This window comes from Lissotriton vulgaris, chromosome 4_1, assembly GCF_964263255.1.
Source record: "Lissotriton vulgaris chromosome 4_1, aLisVul1.2, whole genome shotgun sequence".
NCBI lineage: Eukaryota > Metazoa > Chordata > Amphibia > Caudata > Salamandridae > Lissotriton > Lissotriton vulgaris.
The window spans coordinates 1,385,151,526-1,385,176,393 of record NC_141691.1 but is presented as its reverse complement, the minus strand read 5'-3'; positions in this window follow the sequence as shown (position 1 = coordinate 1,385,176,393).

Below are 24,868 nucleotides of genomic sequence, written 5' to 3'. Positions count from 1 at the left end.
TCAGGATAAATCAAAAGTCTCTAGACTCAGCTCCTACCTTTATAACAATCAGAGGGGCTGGATTACCTGCTAGGTTCCTCCTATGTGTGGAACCAGGGAAGCGGGTGGTTACACCCCTTTCCCTTTGTCCAGTTTCACGCCAGAGCTGGGCTGGAGTGCCCCAGCAACTGGTTTCAACCGGACTATGCATAGAGCACCTTGTGTGCCCCAGGCAGTGTCTCATTTCATTCAGACCTCCCTGCCCCAATACACTATGGCCTGTCTGGGGTGGTGCTAGCACCTCCCAAGACAGGAAACCTATTGTCCAAGCCTCCCTCACTGGAAGGACTCCCAGCAGCAGGAAGTCAGACTTGTGTCTGTGGTAGCAGCATCCATTTTGTGATGCTAAGGCTCTGGTTAACTTTAACCGGGATTAACAGGAACAATATGTCTTCTCCCTCTAGAAGGGTGGAATGCTACCCCGTCACCAGAACTGGCAAGGGGGTAGTATTCCAAAGTGTATGACACCTTACACCACATGTTTTGATAAAGCCAAACCAAAGTTAGCATTCAACCGCAAGGATGATAATGCACTTAAGAGTATATGGTATGGCTATATCATAGAACAGCTATAAGGACATGGATCCGAAAGCTGCAGACAGGCTCAGCTCATGCTAGAGCACCATCTCACATAAAACCAAGCACTCTGCCTCCAGGATTGTTAATGCCTGCCAAAGGAGTGACTTATAGGTGTATATGTGTCTATATATAAGGTTAGATATAGGAATACTGTATCTACAGCAAAGGGTGATTACACCCCCTTGCCCCAGCTGAGTGATCAGCCAGTTGTGTCAATGTGGATGGCCAGCCAGGGGTGGCATAATACATGCTGCAGGCCCTGGTAGGCCTTGGATGCACCTATGCCCTGGGTACCTATGGTACACTATACAGGGGCTCATAAGGTGATCCAACATCCAATAGGAAATGTACCTAAAGTACATGGAGTCCATTTTACAGTAAGAGCAGATAGCCTGGGGCCCTAATTAGCAGGATACCAGGCCAACTAAGTTGAAAACCAGCTAAACACTAGGCAAAAAGTTGGGGTAACCATATAGTCAGATATCCACCTTTGTCAGAACTCCCAGACACTTAGTGGGGTCGATTGCATGGCATAGGAGTAGTTTTAGCAAGAAGCGATCAAGAAGAATTCCTTGGACTGACTTGACTCGGAAGCGACATTTCAAGATGGCCGCCGATTCCGAGTAGTAGTTAGCAGTCTAGCTTTTTGCTGCAATCGTGAAAGAATACAGGTGAAGCACGCCCGGGTGAGTAGCTGCGTACTTCACCTGAGTCTTGACCGGTGAAGGTGCGTTTCAGAGAGAATCTTGACAATTCATAGAAAAAACGAATGTTACGAATAATTACCCCTTAAAATCCTTAGCGAATATTTAATATAATCAAGTTAAACCTTTCAAAGCAAATTCGGAGCTCGACTAAGATACCCATATAGAGTCGGAGCTTTTGAACGGTGAAAAGAGCAGAGTAACGGAAGTATCGGAGTGAGCGATTTCACACAGAAAATACGAAGAGATTTTGAGGCAATACCTGACGTGCCGAATTTCGGCAATTCTTGTGAGAAACGTCGAAGTCCCGATCAGGTGCACCTGGAGAAGAGAGAAGACAAGACTAAGCTAAGTGATACTAATGATAAACTTTTAAAAGAATGTATAATAACTGTCTATAGCTAAAGGAAAAGACGAGTACTTACCTCATTAGTTGTAGAGTTCAACCAGACAAACAAGCCAAGGTGTTCATCCTAAGAAAAGGAATAAAAAAAAATTAGGAGAGAACAAGAGATAAGGACAGCGAATAAAAAGAATACAGATTTCCACAAGATAAGTAAGTTAAGGTCAATGCAAAATATAATACTAGAGGGATAAAAGAATACAGGGAAGCCTAACCTTTCATATATAATTAATAGGAAGAAGGAAACAAACCGATAAGAAGGATAGACTAGAAAGAACAAGAGACACCACATGAATAGGAAGGAGTTCTGAAATAATAAGTGAGTAAAGATAGAGAATAAGATTAGAATATCGTTTTGAGTCAGTGATTAAAATCCACTTAAAAATTTGCAGGAGAGAACTAATTAGAATAAGACAAACTCAACATTAGTGAGAAGATAGAAGAGGAGCTGGGTTCTGGAAAGATAACGGTAAGGGAGAGTATCAAAGTAAACTTAGTTAGAAGAAGAGTAGACTGAGTAGGTGATTATTGACATTCCTTCCCCTCAGGTTCATCCATTGATGGAAGTCTGCTGGCGGACAACCAGAGGAACCAACCAGGAACAGTCTCTTCTCTTTTGTTATTTTATCAGCTTTCCCCCATCCCCCAAAGGTAACATCCTAAAGACTCGTAAAATTGAGCTTTGGGTTGTTGTCTAGGTGTATTCGGGATCTAGCATCTCTGTTCCTGTGTAGTATAAACCAGAGTATTTTCTTGAGTCTGACTGAGTGAAGTGCCCAAGTTGCATTTTACACCCGAACAGAGATGGCGGAAGGGATAGATATGGAAAGTTTAGGGGTAGTCTTAGACACCATGCAAAAAGAGTTGAGTGCAGTCAGAGAAGAGAATCAAAACCTTAGATTAGAAGTAATGAATTCAAGGAAGGAGACCGCAGAGATAGTACAAAGATACAGACAACCATTTAGTACAGGACCAGATACACAAAACCCTTTGTCTGAGAGTACCAATAGGATGACAACTCAAGTGATCCATTCCCTATTCCCAGTTATCCCATTAGCAGCACCAAAACGATTTAGTGGGGACCCACAAAAGGCACAAATATTAATCATGCAATGTTCACTACATATGTGTCGCCCTTCAATTTTTCCTGAAGCGCAATTGAAAGTCGCCTTTGCGTTATCATAATTAAGTGGGGATGCAGCGTCATGGTCTTTACGTTTAATTACTAGAGATGATCCAATAATACGAAACTATGAAGAGTTTAAAGAAGAGTTTCTTCAAATTTTTGACAGACGACGAATATCTCAAGCGGTTGACAACGAATTACTAGACTTGAAACAAGGAAGTCGAGATTTGGTGTCCTATTTAGCCCAGTTTAATAAGCTTGTGGTAGAAACGAATTGGCCTGAGAGCAAGAGAGAGGCGGTGTTCTATCGCGGGCTGAAGGATGAACTAAAAGATGTACTGGCTGGTATACCAAATAGACCCACAGAAATCTCCGCCTTGGTGGATTTATTTTGGAGATAGATTTCCGACAAGGAGAAAGGAAAGGAGAGAAAAGAAGAGATTTCAAGTCAGTGGTTCCCAGGTTTGATCGAATTCGATCAGAAGCTAGCCGGAGTCATGAAGGTCAACAGGGTACGAAACCTATGCAGATCGGAACAATACGTGGACCTTTGTCTAAGGAAGAGAAGGAGAAAAGAAGAACCATCAATCTATGTATGTATTGTGGATATGGAGGACATTTTGTTAAGAATTGTCAGAGAAAACCCAAGACAACATTTAAGCCGAAGGAAAACTAATAGCACCATCTGTTGGAGGAGTTGAACAGGTGGGTGCGATCCAAGAAAAGACTCCTGAAGAACATAGAGTGGCTAATACCTTACAGTCAACAGCACCTCAGTTAATTTTGTCAATGGAGGTCAAATTTAGACACGTAACCTTGACGGACGTTTCAGTGATGATAGACTCAGGGGCCACGGGGAACTTCTGTGATTTGAAATTTGCAAGTAAGGTGGGAATTCAAGCAATTAAAAAATCCGAAAGTGAACCTATTAGAGCCGTTGATGGAACTAATTTGTCTTCGGGTCCAATAATCAGTCATACAGAAGAAATACACTAAGGGGTCGATTAGGATCGCGGACGGAAACGTGTTCCGTCCGCCGAGGAAGGTGGCAAGATACTCCGGACCTGCCCGCGGAAAAACCGCAATAGCGATTAGGATCAAATGTGATAGAAACGCCGACCGCGGCGGACGGAGCACAACAATCTCCGTCCGCAGCGGTCGAAGTACACCTGAGGCCGCGGCATGCGGACGGAACCTACAAAACACCGACTGCCGCGTACGCACATGACCAGGAGAACAACAACCTCCCCCGCGATACCTGCGTAGTGTCCGTGTCCGCAATTAGGATAACTCCGCAAGTACCCCGGTAGCCACCGCGATCCACGTCCGCGGCGGTACCAATGCTAGGAGAAACCGTGCACCACAGCGGAAGTCCAACATCCCTACAGTCAAACCAATGGCATACATACCGACAGAATTCATCACCAAACACAGGAAAATGAACGACCACCCACCTGACACATCTAAACCAAACACAAGACACAATGACCCACCCCCAAGAACTGCATAAACCACACCTGCCAACACACCCACCTATCACCTGACTGCCAATCAACATTCACATAGGGCCAACACACAGACTATAAATTAACTCCCACCCACTCCAGAAATCCTCTGCATCACAGCATAGCTGCTAGCAGGAGACAACACTTGGCCAACAGCAAAAAAATTAAATCATACACATAACCCACACCCAAACACACCCTGTACACAAACACCCACCACACCATACCCAAACACCACACACCAGCACCTCCTAATTCACACAAACACACACCCCGAGCACCATGGCACCCAAGAAAAATCCGAAATTCACCGACACCGAGCTCAGGGTAATGGTCGATGAGATTATTCGTGTTGAACCCCACATCTTTGGATCCCTAGTGCAGCAGACCAGCATAGCTAGGAAGAACAGCCTGTGGGACCGGATCGTCACCAGGGTCAATGCCTCCGGGACCGTCCCGAGGACCAAGCATGAAATCCAGAGGCGGTGGCACGACCTCAAGACCCGGGTGAAGTCCATCAGAGCCAAGAACTTCCTCCGGGCCAACCACACAGGCGGTGGAACCCCCCCGGAGCCCCTACCGTACACCGAGTGGGAGGAGAAGGTGCTGACCATTCTGCACCCTGAGACCATCGATGGACTTGATGAGGGAGAAGAGGCTGGTAAGTACCAACCAAGCACCACAAACACAACAACACGGTGTGCCTCACACAACTCTGAAGACACATCTCACATACCCCAGCCATGCATGCAGTCCACATACTCACCAACGTCTAAACCACTCCTACAGGCCCCCATGTCCATAGAGAGGGTGGTGGTGGTGGGTGGGGTGTGTGAGGGGACGGAACTACAACTCCCAACAGGCCCCCATGTCCATAGAGAGGGTGGTGGTGGTGGGTGGGGTGTGTGAGGGGAGGGAACTACAACTCCCCACAGGCCCCCATGTCCATAGAGAGGGTGGTGGTGGTGGGTGGGGTGTGTGAGGGGTCACTAGTCCAACTCCCAACAGGCCCCCATGTCCATAGAGAGAGTGGTGGTGGTGGGTGGGGTGTGTGAGGGGACGGAACTACAACTCCCCACAGGCCCCCATGTCCATAGAGAGGGTGGTGGTGGTGGGTGGGGTGTGTGAGGGGACGGAACTACAACTCCCAACAGGCCCCCATGTCCATAGAGAGGGTGGTGGTGGTGGGTGGGGTGTGTGAGGGGACGGAACTACAACTCCCCACAGGCCCCCATGTCCATAGAGAGGGTGGTGGTGGTGGGTGGGGTGTGTGAGGGGACGGAACTACAACTCCCCACAGGCCCCCATGTCCATAGAGAGGGTGGTGGTGGTGGGTGGGGTGTGTGACGGGTCACTAGTCCCACTCCCAACAGGCCCCCATGTCCATAGAGAGGGTGGTGGTGGTGGGTGGGGTATGTGAGGGGACGGAACTACAACTCCCCACAGGCCCCCATGTCCATAGAGAGGGTGGTGGTGGTGGGTGGGGTGTGTGAGGGGACGGAACTACAACTCCCCACAGGCCCCCATGTCCATAGAGAGGGTGGTGGTGGTGGGTGGGGTGTGTGAGGGGACGGAACTACAACTCCCCACAGGCCCCCATGTCCATAGAGAGGGTGGTGGTGGTGGGTGGGGTGTGTGCCAATGCCGACTGAATGTCAAATATAAATAAATGTACACGTTTAGGCAACATGACTCATCCTCACATTTTTGTTTGCAGGGGATCCTAATCTGACTGCTGCAATTAACACCAGGCCTCCAGCATCCCCACACTCTGAACTTTCAGGGGACGATTGTCCAGCCACCTCCGGGGCAGAGGATGGTGCCGGCTCAAGCAGCCAGCCAGGGACCTCTGGCTCGCAGGTCACACCTGCACCAACAACAACTACGGGCTCTGGCATCACCACAACACCGGCTACTGTGACCTGCACAGCTACCTCCAGCACCACCTCCACCACCACTACTACCACCACTTCTGCCCCTGCCACCCTGCCCAACCCACCGGCCAACGCTGGGGCAGCGCCATCCCAGCCACGCAGGGAGAGAGTGAGGCAAACCACTAATGCAAGGGCAGATCCTGCAGGCAGGAGCACAGCGGAAAGAAGGCATGATGACACTACACCCAATGCCGTGCAACAGTGTCTTGAAGCACTAGTCCGGGTGGAGGCGGGCTATGTACGTAGCAAGGCACATGCAGACCGGGCCCACCAGGACTTTGTGGACAACACAGCGATGTTGGGGGCCATCGAGAGGCGGCTTGGCCAACTCGTGGACATTTTTAGCACGAGGACATCCGCCAACACCACCCACCACACCCCCCCCTCAAACAACGGCACCGCCAACAACACCGCCACCGCCACCTGCGCCCCTGGCAGCGGATGTGCCACCTGATCAGCCAGCGCCCCCAGCTGACTCCGTCCCGACACAAAGACGGAGGGGCCGTCCGAGGCAGGAAGTGGGCGAGAGCAGTGTCGGAGCTCCTGCCACACGCTCCAAGAGGAGCCGACAATGACTCTTTTGAGTACCTGAGCCTGCCATCCACCCTGCCAACTATCCGGTCCCACCTGGCACAGGCCTGCTGCACTAGGCAGACAACACCCTATGTGGTGTCTGCACGGACATCTCATCTGCCATTACCTTGGACTCTCACTCCCCCACCCCTTCACTCATTTGTAAATATGCACCTACACCTATGCACAATCTGTAAATAAATAACACTTACTCACTCAATGATGTGTTGCCTCCATGTTTATTCACATGATTGCATCAGAAACAGACGTAACCATGTTCAGGGATCCAACTGGTACAGAATCATGCCACAAGGGAGTGACCTAGGGAAACATAGAAATCGCAAACAGACGTTAGGAAACACCATCACACTCATCCCAACTCACTGCAGTGCAACTTTCAACAAACCACACACATCACTACACGAATGGATGACACTACACACATCATGGAGAAGTGCATGTACTCATAAATGAAGAGACACACACACATGCATACATCACATAACAAAACACATAGATGATGCCCAACACAATGACACAAGAGCAGCAAACCTACACAGGGCATACACAAGCAGCACAAGGGGGGCACACTCACAATCAAGGGAAGTAGTGTTCAATGAGCTGCCGCCTCTGGTCCACACCTTCCTCTTCACCACTGTCCTCATCAGTCGACATGGGTGGGTCGGGAGGGCGAGGAACTTGCTGTTCATCTGGGTCCAAGATCAGTTCAATGTTATTGCGCACAGCCAGGTTGTGGAGCATGCAGCAGGCAATCACAATCTTGCATACTTTGCCTGGTGCGTAAGGCAGGGCCCCTCCAGTCTTATCCAGGCACCGAAACCTAGACTTAAGCAGGCCAAATGTTCGTTCCACCACTCGACGTGTCCTACCATGGGCATCATTGTATCGCATTTCTCCTGCTGTAGTGGGATTGCGTATTGGACTTAGAAGCCAAGGCCTGTTTGGGTAAGCCGAGTCGCCTGTGTTTGTGGAAATTAGAGAGAGAGAGAGAAACATCACTACCTGAACATGTGGCCACACAAAGCCACACAGATATCACTCCTGTCACCACAGCATACTCACCAACAAGCCAGGCTTGTGCCGGACGCAGATTTGCCATCAGTTGGGGGACAATGCTGCTCCGCATGATGTGGGCGTCATGTGCAGAGCCAGGAAATCTTGCACACACATGTGAGATAATGTTGTCGGCCTGGCACACCACCTGCACGTTTAGGGAGTGGAAGTGCTTCCGATTCCTAAACACCTGCTCACGTGCTCGTGGTGGAATGATCGCAATATGCGTGCCATCAATGGAACCCACAACGTGTGGTATGCGACCCAGTGCATAGAAGTCAGCTTTGACCGCTGCCAACTCTGCCGCCTGTGGAAAATGTATGTAGTCATTCTTGTACAGCATCATGGTTGTCAGTACATCCCGAAGTACCGTGCTGAACATGGCCTGTGACATTCCCCCGGCATGTCCAACAGTGTACTGAAATGTGCCTGTTGCAAAAAAATGGAGTGCCGCCATCACCTTTTGGGTGGGTGAAATGGAGCCTGGATAGGTTCTTCGCGGCTGCAGGTGAGGAGACAATTGATTCACAAGCTCCAGCAATCGACGTCGATCAAGCCTGAATTTCCTGATCACCTCCTCGTCCACCATATCCTCCAGCACAGTGTATGGGCGATGGACATTTGGAGCCCTCCTGTGTGGGAGTAAATGGAATGGAAGTCAATTCACATACAACGCATGTCTGTGCAACTCATTCACATGTCATCGCACTCTATCCAACATGTAATAGGCAGTGTTCAATTAGCATATGTGTGACATCTCTGAATGTCACAACAACATGGATTGACGTAGCAATGTGCACCCACTAGCTACATGATGTGTTGCAACATGTGCAATGCACTTTGTCTCACCTCAACATCACTGCCAACAAGACATGTGACATGACCCAAAAGTGACGGACATTAGTGGCACACCGATGGGCATGGTATGGACACACATGGGATAGAGCATGAAGTGTGGAGTCACGCAATCACGCACACAACCGTCATCATGCAGCTGCAGACAATGAAACAAGGTGCATCGTCAGCTGACATGCAATCATTGACGCCGCCATGGCGGTGCACTGCTTCTGCTGTTTACGTCTGGCCATACGCCGCCCGCGTTCAACATTACCATTGTCTGCATGTGCACAGACCGTCACGCTCCCCCACCGGCAAGTGCATGTGCTAGACACCGGGACGGATGCATCATTTGCAACAAAGTTCCAACAGTGGCGCCTCCATGGCGGGGCCCGTATTCGGCGGGGGAGGTGGAGGCCAAAACATCCATAAGCTGATGTCCATGCACATGGCAGTTCATGACCCCCCTTACAGTGACATTGCATCAGCCAGCCTACACCGGCCGGCCCAGGCCTGCCCATGACCGCCGTTCCGGCCATGCCAACTACCGCCGCTTCAGGCCCCCTCCACTACCGCCGTGCCAGGCCCAGCCCATGACCGCCGTTCCGGCCATGCCAACTACCGCCGCTTCAGGCCCCCTCCACTACCGCCGTGCCCTGGCGGGCCTGGCACGGCGGTCATGGGCTGTGCCTGGCACGGCGGTAGTGGAGGGGGCCTGAAGCGGCGGTAGTTGGCATGGCCGGAACGGCGGTCATGGGCTGGGCCTGGCACGGCGGTAGTGGAGGGGGCCTGAAGCGGCGGTAGTTGGCATGGCCGGAACGGCGGTCATGGGCTGGACCTGGCACGGCGGTAGTGGAGGGGGCCTGAAGCGGCGGTAGTTGGCATGGCCGGAACGGCGGTCATGGGCTGGGCCTGGCACGGCGGTAGTGGAGGGGGCCTGAAGCGGCGGTAGTTGGCATGGCCGGAACGGCGGTCATGGGCTGGGCCTGGCACGGCGGTAGTGGAGGGGGCCTGAAGCGGCGGTAGTTGGCATGGCCGGAACGGCGGTCATGGGCTGGGCCTGGCACGGCGGTAGTGGAGGGGGCCTGAAGCGGCGGTAGTTGGCATGGCCGGAACGGCGGTCATGGGCAGGCCTGGGCCGACCGGTGTAGGCTGGCTGATGCAATGTCACTGTAAGGGGGGTCATGAACTGCCATGTGCATTGACATCAGCTTATGGATGTTTTGGCCTCCACCTCCCCCGCCGAATACGTGTCCCGCCATGGTGGCGCCACTGTTACAACTTTGTTGCAAATGATGCATCCGTCCCGGTGTCTAGCACATGCACTTGCCGGTGTGTGAGCGTGACGGTCTGTGCACTTGCAGCCAATGGGAGGTGTGGACATGTGCCACGGTTGGCCAATAGCAAGTACCGTATGCTGTTCACCGCAACACCAGGGCCAATCATTGGCCCAATTCCAAACACGCTTTCACGGCTGACCAATGGCTGGCGCCGTATGCCACTGACATGGCCACAGGGCCCTATATATGTGTGATGTGCAAAAGCATACCTTCTACGATGACCACCGACTGCTGCCTGTGACCATCACCTCCACCTGCTGCTGCGGAGCTGAACACCGACTGCTGCCTGTGACCATCACCTCCACCTGCTGCTGCGGAGCTGACCACTGACTGCTGCCTGTGACCATCACCTCCACCTGCTGCTGCGGAGCTGACCACCGACTGCCGCTCTAGTGCCATACTCCCTGACCTTGGCATGTCGAGAGTCAAAGAGATCCGGTCTCGTCCCTTCACCGCCGCGGAGCTTGATGTCCTCGTGGACGCTGTGCTCCGCAACTACGGACGCCTGTACGGCGCACCCGGACAGGTGGTAAGTGCAGTGGGGGATAAGTTGTTGTGCATGAGGTGTCATATGACACCTGGGCTCTAGAAACTTGGCGGTGTGATGTGTGACCAACAAAAGATTCGATATGTGCATGGCTGCAGAGAGAAATGTGTTGCTCCTATCTGTGTGACTGGCCAACTGTCCACTGACTTCCACCCTTTTGTCTCCCATCATGGTAGGTGAAGCTGCACCTTTGCAAGGACGTGTGGAGGAGCATTGCACGTGATGTACGAGCAGCGGGGGTGTCCAATAGACGACATACACACTGCCACAAACGCTGGGACGACATTTCCAGACTGAGCAAGAATGTAGCGGAAGTGACACTAGGGATGATTCCAAGGACGGCACGTCTGGCCCGACGCTCAATGACCCCTCTCATGCACCGTATCATAGCTGTGACGCATCCTGACCTGTCCGAGCGGTTGCGTGTGGATGAACAGCAACGTGGCGGTAAGCATACTGTCAGTGTATGTTGCTTGTGAGTGCTATGCATGTATAGTTGCCTACACACATTATGGACTTCCGTTGATCGTGGGGCTTGTTCCAATGGCATGTTGGTGACATTGCCGCAGTAAAATTTCACTTTCCGATGCGGCATGTTGAGACGCCACCCGCTAAGCGGTTCAGTTTTCATGCACATGCTGTAGTGCTCCGTCACCCCTTGGCAACACTTGTGTGCAGATGTAGTTCCTCATGCCCAGTGTGCATGCTGTACATGTATTACGGCCAACGCCACTTAATTCCTGTGAGGATGACTGGTTGGGGTGGGCCGTGTGCAGGTTGGGGGATCGATGGACATTGTCATCATTGGCTTTAGGGATTCCGTAGCAGTACTGTACGTGAGTGTGCCCATGACTTACACCAATTTCCTGTGCATTTCAGCTTTGGCAGAGGGCACTCAGCCACAGACGGCGGAGATGACAGAAGGCAATGCATCCGGATCAGACGTCGCGCACACGCAGACTGACACCGAAGGGGCCAGCGCCGGAGAGGGGGACAGGACCGTCCCGGAGGACTCGCATGTGGAGACAACATCGTCATCATCTTCCGACAGTGTTGGTGAGTCAGCACTGTTGTCACAGACTGGGAGTGGGCAATCAACACCTTCGGTCGGGACACAGCACACAGGGCCCACCCTGCCGCCAACTGCACCATGTACTGTTCGTGCACGCAGGAGTAGGGGGAGCAGAGTGGCGTTCGGTGTCGGCACCGCTGCCCCAGCCTCGGTGAGCCAAAATGCTCTTTGTGCAGAGGCTGTTGATCTGCTGCGACAGCTGTGTGTGGGGCAGACCAATATGATTAATGCTTTCCAAGACCACGATAGGAAGTTGGGGCAGGTGGTGGCATTCATGGAAGGTATGCATGGTGATCTGGCTGGTGTACACAGGACACTGCAGTCATTGTCTAACAGTGTGTCGTCTGCCATTGTACAGTCGCATGGACTGGGTGGTACTTCTGTTCCACCATCTACAACTCTGGATGTGTCAGGTGGGAGTGAATTTTCTGACCAGGACTCTAATACAGGTTATTGCACTAGAAGCAGCGTCAGCCAGCACGTCAAGGCACGGAGGCCTCAGACCCCATCCCCTAGGTCAGGTAAATCTGTTCACAAGGACAACGTCAGATATAGTGGAGTACACACACATGAAGCTAAAGAGGGGTTGGGTGTAATGGCCACACATGCTGCACAGCCATCCCACACACAAGGTACTACCAAGCCAAGACTCACTCCCACTTCCAGTGACACTACCTTGTACGAGGACATTGAGAAGACGAATGAATCTCTTGAGGGCTCGCATACTCCCAGTGCCAGGGAGACCAGAAAGGAAGGAGCCACTCCCAAGGGCAGGGATACCAGGAAGGAAGGAGCCACTCCCAAGGGCAGGGAAACTAGGAAGGAAGGAGCCACTCCCAAGGGCAGGGACACTAGGCAGGAAGGAGCCACTCCCAAGGGCAGGGACACTAGGCAGGAAGGAGCCATTCCCAAGGGCAGGGACACTAGGCAGGAAGGAGCCACTCCCAAGGGCAGGGACACTAGGAAGGAAGGAGCCACTCCCAAGGGCAGGGAACCTAGGAAGGAAGGAGCCACTCCCAAGGGCAGGGAACCTAGGAAGAAAGGAGCCACTCCCAAGGGCAGGGACAAGGACAGTCACAAGACAAACGCACCAAAGAAGAGCACGGACACTCCCAGGGGCAGGGACACACACGGGCAGAAGGTGTGTCCTGGGGACATGTACACCACACACGACAAGTCTGCTGCCTGGAACAGGGCACCATCCAGGGAACAGGGAAAGTCCGCAGACAACAGTACTCCTACGGAAATTGAACATCCAAGGCCCAAGGAATCTCCCATGGACAGTGGCGCTGTCAGGGACAGGCATACATCACCCATTGTTGCACTGAGGCAGCTGTTTTCTGGGAAATGGAATACAGATGTCTCCGCAGTGGAGTCACCCCTTACCTCCACTCCCATCAGGGCCCGTCAGGGACGGATGCAGGTGGACCTTGTAGTAGCATCCCCCATGACACATGTTGCAGAGGCCACAAGGCAGCCACACAGCAAACGGCAAGCAGGCTCCAGCACGTCCCCAGAGAGCATTCCCCCCCCAGCAGATGCCACTCCCATGGTGGGTGAAATTTCTTCTCAGTCCGGTCCACTTGTAAGTCCTGTCCTGTCCAGGGTGCAGGCACATGTCCAAAAGAAACGTAGACACACAGCATTGACACATGCACAATCCGATGTCGGACAATTGCAACTATCTCCCGCTCCCAGAGCCACCCTGCCTCCTGGACCATACAGCCCTGTGGCTCATAATTTCAGTGGTCCCAGTGGCGCTGGTGCAGTTGACTCGCATGTGTCTGTTAGTGGCAGGGTATCAGTTGAGACATATCCTGTATCAGGTGCTGGCAGTGTATCTGGGTCTATGGGCCATGTGTCAGTCACTCGGTCTGTGGCTGTGTCTCACACTCCTGTATCAGGTGCTGGCAGTGTATCTGGGTCTATGGGCCATGTGTCAGTCACTCGGTCTGTGGCTGTGTCTCACACTCCTGTATCAGGTGCTGGCAGTGTATCTGGGTCTATGGGCCATGTGTCAGTCACTCGGGCTGTGGCTGTGTCTCACACTCATGTATCAGGTGCTGGCAGTGTATCTGGGTCTGTGGCTCACGTGTCAGTCACTACATCTGTGGCTGTGTGTCACACTCCGGCTTCTGGTGCTGGCAGTCTGTCCGATGCGGGTACTTCACGCAATCCACCTGATAGTGTGCCCTCAGATGTACTGCCTCTGATGGACTTGTGCCTTGCCATGCACTGTTTGTGCACCTAGCCCCTCTCATGTACTGACTCTGATGTACCTGCTCTGGTGTCCACAATGCCCTGTTGCTATCCTCATACTGATGTACTGCATCTGATGTACCTTTGTACCTTTGTAAACTGCAGATTTAACATGACATGTAGCTTGAAACTGAGAACTGTGTATGTTAATCAATGTATTTTACCAGCACATTGTAACTGCCGATTTATGGCTTTAATTGTTGCGGTTTGGATGCCTCAAGACTCGCCGAAGAGCGACACTCATCTAAAGATTCCCCCGTACTTAGACTGCTGGTATAAACCTTAGCCTCCATACATCCTTCTGCACACGCCGGGCTGCTACCCCCACAAGCCACAATTACTGGGTGGCCTTCTCCAGACGCGGGTAGCTTACGTCGGGTTGTCTCACTCGTTCTTTCCCAGCAGGGCTCCGCGCTGCTTCAATCTCTCGCACTGCTCCATGACTGACGGTGCCTCTCTGGGCTCCTTGCCCAAAACAGTGTCCCCTCTCTCCTGGAACCGTCATTGTCTATGAAGCTCTATAAACAGCAACTACAACACAATACAATACATGGCTACCACATACATTTTGGTATCGTGCACACACACCACACACACGCAGGTGGTTAACAGGCAAAGGCAAAATTATTGCAATAAACATTCTCAGCCTCATATGTAAAGAGATGCTTGATAGCCATTTCTAATTTTATTTTAAGAATCAACAGAACCCCGTCCGAATACACATATCATGCAAAATACATAGATTAGTGGATGAAATGCTCTTCATTGTGCCCATTAAAATCTTGTGCCAACATGCCCCGTTGGTGAGAGTCAAAATGTCGGCCCGTTCCTCTGACTCATGGCTGCTGGCGGCGGATACAAAGCCGCCTCTCCAGGGCCTCTCGCCAGAGATGCCTGGTGCCCGATTCACACAAAGACACAACCGCATAACTGCGCTCCCTGCTCGTTTTGTTGTCTAAATTATAATGCGCAGAAGGTCGCGCAGCCGCAATAAACTGCACGATTAGGCAGACCCCCCAGGATATAGCGGCTTTTGTAAAAATGCCGCGATTTCTACAAAAGTGCCGATTTCGCGGGCACTTTAGTAAAAATCGCAGCATTTTTACAAAGGTGCCGATTTTGCAGCAAATCGCGAAATCGCGAAATCCTGGAGGGTCTGCACAATGCCCTGTTGCTATCCTCATACTGATGTACTGCATCTGATGTACCTGCTCTGGTGTCCACACTGCCCTGTTGCTGCCCTGTTGCTGTTCTCATACTGATGTACTGCATCTGATGTACCTGCTCTGGTGTCCACACTGCCCTGTTGCTGCCCTGTTGCTGTTCTCATACTGATGTACTGCATCTGATGTACCTGCTCTGGTGTCCACACTGCCCTGTTGCTATCCTCATACTGATGTACTGCATCTGATGTACCTGCTCTGGTGTCCACAATGCCCTGTTGCTGCCCTGTTGCTGTTCTCATACTGATGTACTGCATCTGATGTACCTGCTCTGGTGTCCACAATGCCCTGTTGCTATCCTCATACTGATGTACTGCATCTGATGTACCTGCCCTGGTGTCCACACTGCCCTGTTGCTGCCCTGTTGCTGTTCTCATACTGATGTACTGACTCTGATGTTACTGGTCTGGTGTCCACACTGCCCTGTTGCTATCCTCATACTGATGTACTGCATCTGATGTACCTGCTCTGGTGTCCACACTGCCCTGTTGCTGCCCTGTTGCTGTTCTCATACTGGTCTACTGCATCTGATGTACCTGCTCTGGTGTCCACACTGCCCTGTTGCTGCCCTGTTGCTATCCTCATACTGATGTACTGCATCTGATGTACCTGCTCTGGTGTCCACAATGCCCTGTTGCTGCCCTGTTGCTGTTCTCATACTGATGTACTGCATCTGATGTACCTGCTCTGGTGTCCACAATGCCCTGTTGCTATCCTCATACTGATGTACTGCATCTGATGTACCTGCTCTGGTGTCCACACTGCCCTGTTGCTGCCCTGTTGCTGTTCTCATACTGATGTACTGACTCTGATGTTACTGGTCTGGTGTCCACACTGCCCTGTTGCTATCCTCATACTGATGTACTGCATCTGATGTACCTGCTCTGGTGTCCACAATGCCCTGTTGCTATCCTCATACTGATGTACTGCATCTGATGTACCTGCTCTGGTGTCCACACTGCCCTGTTGCTGCCCTGTTGCTGTTCTCATACTGATGTACTGCATCTGATGTACCTGCTCTGGTGTACACACTGCCCTGTTGCTGTTCTCATACTGATGTACTGACTCTGATGTACCTGCTCTGGTGTCCACACTGCCCTGTTGCTGTTCTGATACTGCATTGTGCCCTCTCATGTGCTGCCTCTGATGGACCTGTGCCTTGCCATGGACTGTTGGTGCACTTAGCCCCTCTCCTGTACTGCCTCTGATGGACCTGTGCCTTGCCATGGACTGTTGGTGCACTTAGCCCATCTCCTGTACTGCCTCTGATGGACCTGTGCCTTGCCATGGACTGTTGGTGGACTTAGCCCCTCTCATGTACTGCCTCTGATGGACCTGTGCCTTGCCATGGACTGTTGGTGCACTTAGCCCCTCTCCTGTACTGCCTCTGATGGACCTGTGCCTTGCCATGGCTTGTTGGTGCACTTAGCCCCTCTCATGTGCTGCCTCTGATGTACCTGCTCTGGTGTCCATACTGCCCTGTTGCTGCCCTGTTGCTATCCTCATACTGATGTACTGCATCTGATGTACCTGCTCTGGTGTCCACACTGCCCTGTTGCTGTTCTGATACTGCATTGTGCCCTCTCATGTGCTGCCTCTGATGGACCTGTGCCTTGCCATGGACTGTCGGTGCACTTAGCCCCTCTCCTGTACTGCCTCTGATGGACCTGTGCCTTGCCATGGACTGTTGGTGCACTTAGCCCCTCTCATGTACTGCCTCTGATGGACCTGTGCCTTGCCATGGACTGTTAGTGGACTTAGCCCCTCTCATGTACTGCCTCTGATGGACCTGTGCCTTGCCAAGGACTGTTGGTGCACTTAGCCCCTCTCCTGTACTGCCTCTGATGGACCTGTGCCTTGCCATGGCTTGTTGGTGCACTTAGCCCCTCTCATGTGCTGCATCTGATGTACCTGCTCTGGTGTCCACACTGCCATGTTGCTGCCCTGTTGCTATCCTCATACTCATGTACTGCATCTGATGTACCTGCTCTGGTGTCCACACTGCCCTGTTGCTGCCCTGTTGCTATCCTCATACTGATGTACTGCATCTGATGTACCTGCTCTGGTGTCCACACTGCCCTGTTGCTGCCCTGTTGCTGTTCTCATACTGATGTACTGCATCTGATGTACCTGCTCTGGTGTCCACACTGCCCTGTTGCTGCCCTGTTGCTATCCTCATACTGATGTACTGCATCTGATGTACCTGCTCTGGTGTCCACAATGCCCTGTTGCTGCCCTGTTGCTGTTCTCGTACTGATGTACTGCATCTGATGTACCTGCTCTGGTGTCCACAATGCCATGTTGCTATCCTCATACTGATGTACTGCATCTGATGTACCTGCTCTGGTGTCCACACTGCCCTGTTGCTATCCTCATACTGATGTACTGCATCTGATGTACCTGCTCTGGTGTCCACACTGCCCTGTTGCTGCCCTGTTGCTATCCTCATACTGATGTACTGACTCTGATGTACCTGCTCTGGTGTCCACACTGCCCAGTTGCTGTTCTGATACTGCATTGTGCCCTCTCATGTGCTGCCTCTGATGGACCTGTGCCTTGCCATGGACTGTTGGTGCACTTAGCCCCTCTCCTGTACTGCCTCTGATGGACCTGTGCCTTGCCATGGACTGTTGGTGCACTTAGCCCCTCTCCTGTACTGCCTCTGATGGACCTGTGCCTTGCCATGGACTGTTGGTGGACTTAGCCCCTCTCATGTACTGCCTCTGATGGACCTGTGCCTTGCCATGGACTGTTGGTGCACTTAGCCCCTCTCCTGTACTGCCTCTGATGGACCTGTGCCTTGCCATGGCTTGTTGGTGCACTTAGCCCCTCTCATGTGCTGCCTCTGATGTACCTGCTCTGGTGTCCACACTGCCCTATTGCTGCCCTGTTGCTATCCTCATACTGATGTACTGCATCTGATGTACCTGCTCTGGTGTCCACACTGCCCTGTTGCTGTTCTGATACTGCATTGTGCCCTCTCATGTGCTGCCTCTGATGGACCTGTGCCTTGCCATGGACTGTTGGTGCACTTAGCCCCTCTCCTGTACTGCCTCTGATGGACCTGTGCCTTGCCATGGACTGTTGGTGCACTTAGCCCCTCTCCTGTGCTGCCTCTGATGGACCTGTGCATTGCCATGGCTTGTTGGTACACTTAGCCCCTCTCATGTGCTGCATCTGATGTACCTGCTCTGGTGTCCACACTGCCCTGTTGCTGCCCTGTTGCTATCCTCATAATGATGTACTGCATCTGATGTACCTGCTCTGGTGTCCACAATGCCCTGTTGCTGCCCTGTTGCTGTTCTCATACTGATGTACTGCATCTGGTGTACCTGCTCTGGTGTCCACAATGCCCTGTTGCTATCCTCATACTGATGTACTGCATCTGATGTACCTGCTCTGGTGTCCACACTGCCCTGTTGCTGCCCTGTTGCTGTTCTCATACTGATGTACTGACTCTGATGTTACTGGTCTGGTGTCCACACTGCCCTGTTGCTATCCTCATACTGATGTACTGACTCTGATGTTACTGGTCTGGTGTCCACACTGCCCTGTTGCTATCCTCATACTGATGTACTGACTCTGATGTTACTGGTTCGGTGTCCACACTGCCCTGTTGCTATCCTCATACTGATGTACTGCATCTGATGTACCTGCTCTGGTGTCCACACTGCCCCGCTCCATCCTAGACTGTGATGTTACTCCGATTCTGCGTAAATAAAATTGTGATTCATGTGTCGTGGTTTGTCGGAGTCATTCTTGCGTGTGTGATGCTGGTGTGGATTTTTATTTTCTTGAGGGCGGTGGGTTCAGATACATGTCACTCTCCCCTACCTGGGTCACGACCCTTGGAGGCGTTGCCGTACACAAGAATATGTCCATTTCGGGACATGTCACTCCCCCCTCCCTACGTCACGGCCCTTGCAGGTACTCCTCTCCAGTCAGCGAATGGTTTGTAGCCTACCTGCGTCGTCCTCGATGGTGGGCCAAGACTAGGACGTAGTGGATCGCGAAGAGTATCGGGTAAGCCTGAAGTGCAGGGTCCATGTCGGCGAGCGGCTCGTGGTGGGTATGGTCGCTGTGGAGCATCCGCAGTGTTCAGGCAGGTTGTTTTTCCGCTGCGCTTTTATGTGTATTTTCCGCCATCTTGATTTGGAGGACGGTCCTAGACGTCAGTCCGTACGGCGGAGTCTCTGGATAGGTTACGTCCGCCGCGTGGCTGGGTGTGGTTGTGCGGCGGACCGTGTTCTACCGCCGCGGACGGATTTAGGCCCGTATTTCGTATCCTGATTTGGCGGCCGGAGTGTCTGCGACGGGCGCACGGAAAATAGGCATGTTCCGCATGCTCTGGGTCTGCGGAGGCACTTCCGTCCGCCATCCTAATGAGCCCCTTAATCTCTAAGGATGGGCATCAGGAAAAGATTCAGTTTAATTTGATCAATGCCCCTCAATTCCAGTTGATACTTGGACTCTCCTGGCTCACGGAACACAATCCAACGGTTAATTAGAGTACAAGAACCATTAAAATGGAATCCGGTTATTGTCAAGAAAATTGCCTTGGACATCAGGAAAAGAATCAAGAGTTTAATCCTGCGCATTCCTTTAGTCTAATGGAAGGTTCAATCTGCGTCATCAATGCTCAAAAAATACCGGAAGAATACCAGGATTATGGAGATGTCTTCGACGAGGTAGAAGCGGAACAACTTCCCCCTCACCGAGTCTACGATTGCAAAATCAAAATAGAGCCTGGTTCAAACCTGCCTTGCAGTGATGTGTATGCCCTGACAGAAAAAGAGCATGATCACCTACGAGAGTATCTGGACAAATATTTATCCAATGGTTTCATACGGCCCTCGCAATCCCCTGTGTCTTCACCTTTGTTTTTCGTGCCGAAAAAGGAAGGGGATTTGAGAACCTGTATCGACTACAGAGCCACTAATAAAATCACAAAGAAGACCCGCTATCCACAACCACTTATATCTGTCTTGTTAGACCAAGTAAAGGGAGCCCAAATATACACTAAATTAGATCTGAGAGGAGCCTACCATTTGGTGCGAATGAAGGAAGGCGACAAATGGAAGACAGCCTTCAGAACAAGATTTGGATTATTCGAATATCAGGTCATGCCATACGGCCTCTGCAATGCTCCTGATGCCTTTCAACAGTTCATTAATGATGTCCTGAAGGAATTCATAGATCAGTGTGCGATAGTTTACATTGACGATATCCTCATTTACTCAGCGGATAAGGAAAAACATCACGATCAAGTCAGAGGAGTTTTACAAAAATTGAGAGAGAACAAGCTGTTTGTAAAACTAGAAAAATGTGCCTTTAATGTTTCCCAAGTGGAGTTTTTGGGATTCGTCCTCTCTCCAACAGGAATACTCATGGACAAGCAGAAGATTGAATCAGTAATCAACTGGAAGTCTCCAGAGAGTGTCAAGGAAGTGCAAAGCTTCATTGGGTTCGCGAACTTTTATTGGAGGTTCATCAGTGAATTCTCACATAAAATCTTGCCTCTAACCAAATTACTTAAGAAAGGACTCAAGTTCGAATGGTCAAATGAAGCAGAAGAAGCCTTCAAATCTCTGAAACAAGATTTTACTTCCGCCCGATTCTTCAACACGCAGACCCAACATAACCTTTTAATGTCGAAACTGATGCCTCAGATCTAGCTGTTGGAGGAGTTTTATCTCAACGGAGTAAGTCAACCAGTCAATTACATCCAGTAGCCTATAGATCGAGGAAATTGACCCCTGCAGAAATAAATTATACCATTACGGAGAAAGAACTATTGGCAATAAAGGATGCGTTCAAGGAGTGGAGACATCATTTAATGGGAGCACAACATCAAGTAACTGTGTTCACAGACCATCAAAACTTGAAAACGGCCAAAACTCTTACTCCAAGGCAGTTATGTTGGTCGTTGTATTTCGCTGATCACGACTTTGTAATTACCTATCGGCCGGGAGCACAAAACGAAAAGGCAGATGCCTTATCCATGATACACACGGAGAATCAGAAGACTCCTTTCATTCCAAGTGAGAAGATAATAGGGGTTACCACTTCAATCTATCTTGAAAACAGTATTTCGGAAGTGATGGATTTTGAAGCCATGCAAGAATGGGTTAAAGAGAAAGAAGGTAGAAGGATCTTTCGCAAACTACCTTATTTTCAAGAAGCCATGTACATACCCACCAAGGAGTTACAGCAACAAGTGATGAAGGAATGCCATGAGGCGAAATTAGCAGGACATAAAGGAGAAGCAAAAACCAAGGAACTAATTAAACGACATTATTGGTGGCCAGAAATGACGAAGGATATTGAGGAGTACGTGAAGACTTGCGAGATTTGCGCTCAGGGGAAATCTGAACGGCAGGCTCCAAAAGGGTTACTAATGCCAATGCTCACACCACCTTATCCATGGCATACAGTCACATTAGACCTTATTACTGATTTGCCACTAAGTCAAGGATATAATACCATTTTAGTAGTAGTAGACTCACTTTCCAAGATGGCGCACTTCACAGCTTTAAAAGGGGTACCTACTGCTAAACAGTTAGCCACACATTTCAGCACTCAGATAGTGAAGATACATGGAATTCCCAAAATAGTGATTGCCGACAGTTCATTTCCCATTTTTGGAAGTCATTTATGGAGGGTTGGGGAACGGAGGTTAGGTTTTCTACTAGTTATCACCCAGAAACCGATGGCCAGACAGAGAGAGTAAACCAGGAGCTAGAACAATACTTGAGGTTGTTTCTTTTAAAGCAGGAAGGAAATTGGTCAGATTATCTGTGGGCCGCAGAATTTGCCCACAATAATTCCGAAAATGTTTCCACTGGTTTTTCTCCTTTCTACATGAATTATGGTAGACATCCAAATTCAACCATCAGACAAACCGAAATATCGGTCCCAGCAGTTGAGGAAATTGTGACCCATTTAGAACAGATACATCAAAGTGCTATAGAAAACCTAGAACAGGCAAAGGAGAAATATAAGAATTATGAAGACAAAAAGAGACAAGCAGGTCCCCCTTTGGAGATAGGAGATCACGTTTGGTTAAGTACAAAGAATTTGAGCCTCAAGGGAAATCGGAAATTCCAACCAAGATTTATTGGCCCTTATCTGGTTGAAGAAAAGATTAATCAAGTGACTTATTGAATCAAATTGCCCCCTAGGTTAAAAATCCACTCAGTCTTTCATGTCTCCTTGTTGAAGAAGGCTCCAACAAATTTGCGAGTCAAATTGCCACCAAGACCTTTTCACTTGGAAAAAGGGACAGAATTTGAAGTCAAGGAGATATTGGACTCAAAAGAATAGAAGGGTCAATTGTACTACCTGGTGGACCGGAAGGGTTATGGACCAGAGAAAAGGTCTTGGGAGCGGGACGAAGACGTCCATGCTCCAAGGTTGGTTAAGTCCTTTCATCAGCGATTCCCAACCAAACCAAGAAGGAGAGAATCTACCTTGTTGGGGGGTACTGTCTGATCTCCCAGACACTTAGTGGGGTCGATTGCATGGCATAGGAGTAGTTTTAGCAAGAAGCGATCAAGAAGAATTCCTTGGACTGACTTGACTCGGAAGCAGCATTTCAAGATGGCAGCTGATTCCGAGTAGTAGTTAGCAGTCTAGCTTTTTGCTGCAATCGTGAAAGAATCCAGGTGAAGCGCGCGGGTGAGAAGCTGCGCACTTCACCTGAGTCTTGACCGAAGAAGGAGCGTTTCAGAGAGAATCTTGACAATTCATAGAAAAAACGAGTGTTACGAATAATTACCCCCTTAAAATCCTTATTGAATATTTAATATAATCAAGTTAAACCTTTCAAAGCAAATTCGGAGCTCGACTAAGATACCCATATAGAGTCGGAGCTTTTGAACGGTGAAAAGAGCAGAGTAACGGAAGTATCGGAGTGTGCGGTATCACACAGAAAATACGAAGAGATTTTGAGGCAATACCTAACGTACCGAATTGCGGCAATTCTTGTGAGAAATGTCGAAGTCCCGATCAGGTGCACCTGGAGAAGAGAGAAGACAAGACTAAGCTAAGTGATACTAATGATAAACTTTGAAAAGAATGTATAATAACTGTATATAGCTAAAGGAAAAGACGAGTACTTACCTCATTAGTTGTAGAGTTCAACCAGACAAACAAGCCAAGGTGTTCATCCTAAGAAAAGGAATAAAAAAACATTAGGAGAGAACAAGAGATAAGGACAGCGAATAAAAAGAACGCAGATTTCCACAAGATAAGTAAGTTAAGGTCAATACAAAATATAATACTAGAGGGATAAAAGAATACAGGGAAGCCTAACCTTTCATATATAATTAATAGGAAGAAGGAAACAAACTGATAAGAAGGATAGACCAGAAAGAACACGAGACACCACATGAATAGGAAGGAGTTCTGAAATAATAAGTGAGTAAAGATAAATAGAGAGTAAGATTAGAATATCGTTTTGAGACAGTGATTAAAATCCACTTGTGAATTTGCAGGAGAGAACTAATTAGAACAAGACAAACTCAACATTAGTGAGAAGATAGAAGAGGAGCTGGGTTCTGGAAAGATAACGGTAAGTGAGAGTATCAAAGTGAACTTAGTTAGAAGAAGAGTAGACTGAGTAGGTGATTAATGACATTCCTTCCCCTTAGGCTCATCCATTGATGGAAGTCTGCTGGCGGACAACCAGAGGAACCAACCAGGAACAGTCTCTTCTCTTTGGTTATTTTATCAACTTTCCCCCTTCCCCCAAAGGTAACATCCTAAAGACTCGTGAAATCGAGCTTTGGGTTGTTCTCTAGGTGGATTCGGGATCTAGCATCTCTGTTCCTGTGTAGTATAAACCAGAGTATTTTCTTGAGTCTGACTGAGTGAAGTGCCCAAGTTGCATTTTACACCCGAACAGAGATGGCGGAAGGGATAGATATGCAAAGTTTAGGGGTAGTCTTAGACACCATACAAAAAGAGTTGAGTGCAGTCAGAGAAGAGAATCAAAACCTTAGATTAGAAGTAATGAATTCAAGGAAGGAGACCGCATAGATAGTAGAAAGATACAGACAACCATTTAGTACAGGACCAGATACATAAAACCCTTTGTCTTAGAGTACCAATAGGATGACAACTCAAGTGATCCATTCCCTATCCCCTGTTATCCCATTAGCAGCACCAGAACGATTTAGTGGGGACCCACAAAAGGCACAAATATTTATCACGCAATGTTCACTACACTATATGTGTCGCCCTTCAATTTTTCCTGACGCGCAATTGAACGTCGCCTTTGCGTTATCGTATTTAAGTGGGGATGCAGCGTCATGGTCTTTACGTTTAATTACTAGAGATGATCCAATATTATGAAACTATGAAGAGTTTAAAGAAGAGTTTCTTTAAATTTTTGACAGACGACGAATATCTCAAGTGGTTGACAACGAATTACTAGATTTGAAACAAGGAAGTCGAGATTTGGTTTCCTATTTGGCCCAGTTTAATAAGCTTGTGGTAGAAACAAATTGGCCTGAGAGCAAGAGAACGACGGTGTTCTATTGCGGGTTGAAGGATGAACTAAAAGATGTACTGGTTGGTATACCAAATAGACCCACAGAAATCTCCGCCTTGGTGGATTTATTTTGGAGAAAGATTTCCGACAAGGAGAAAGA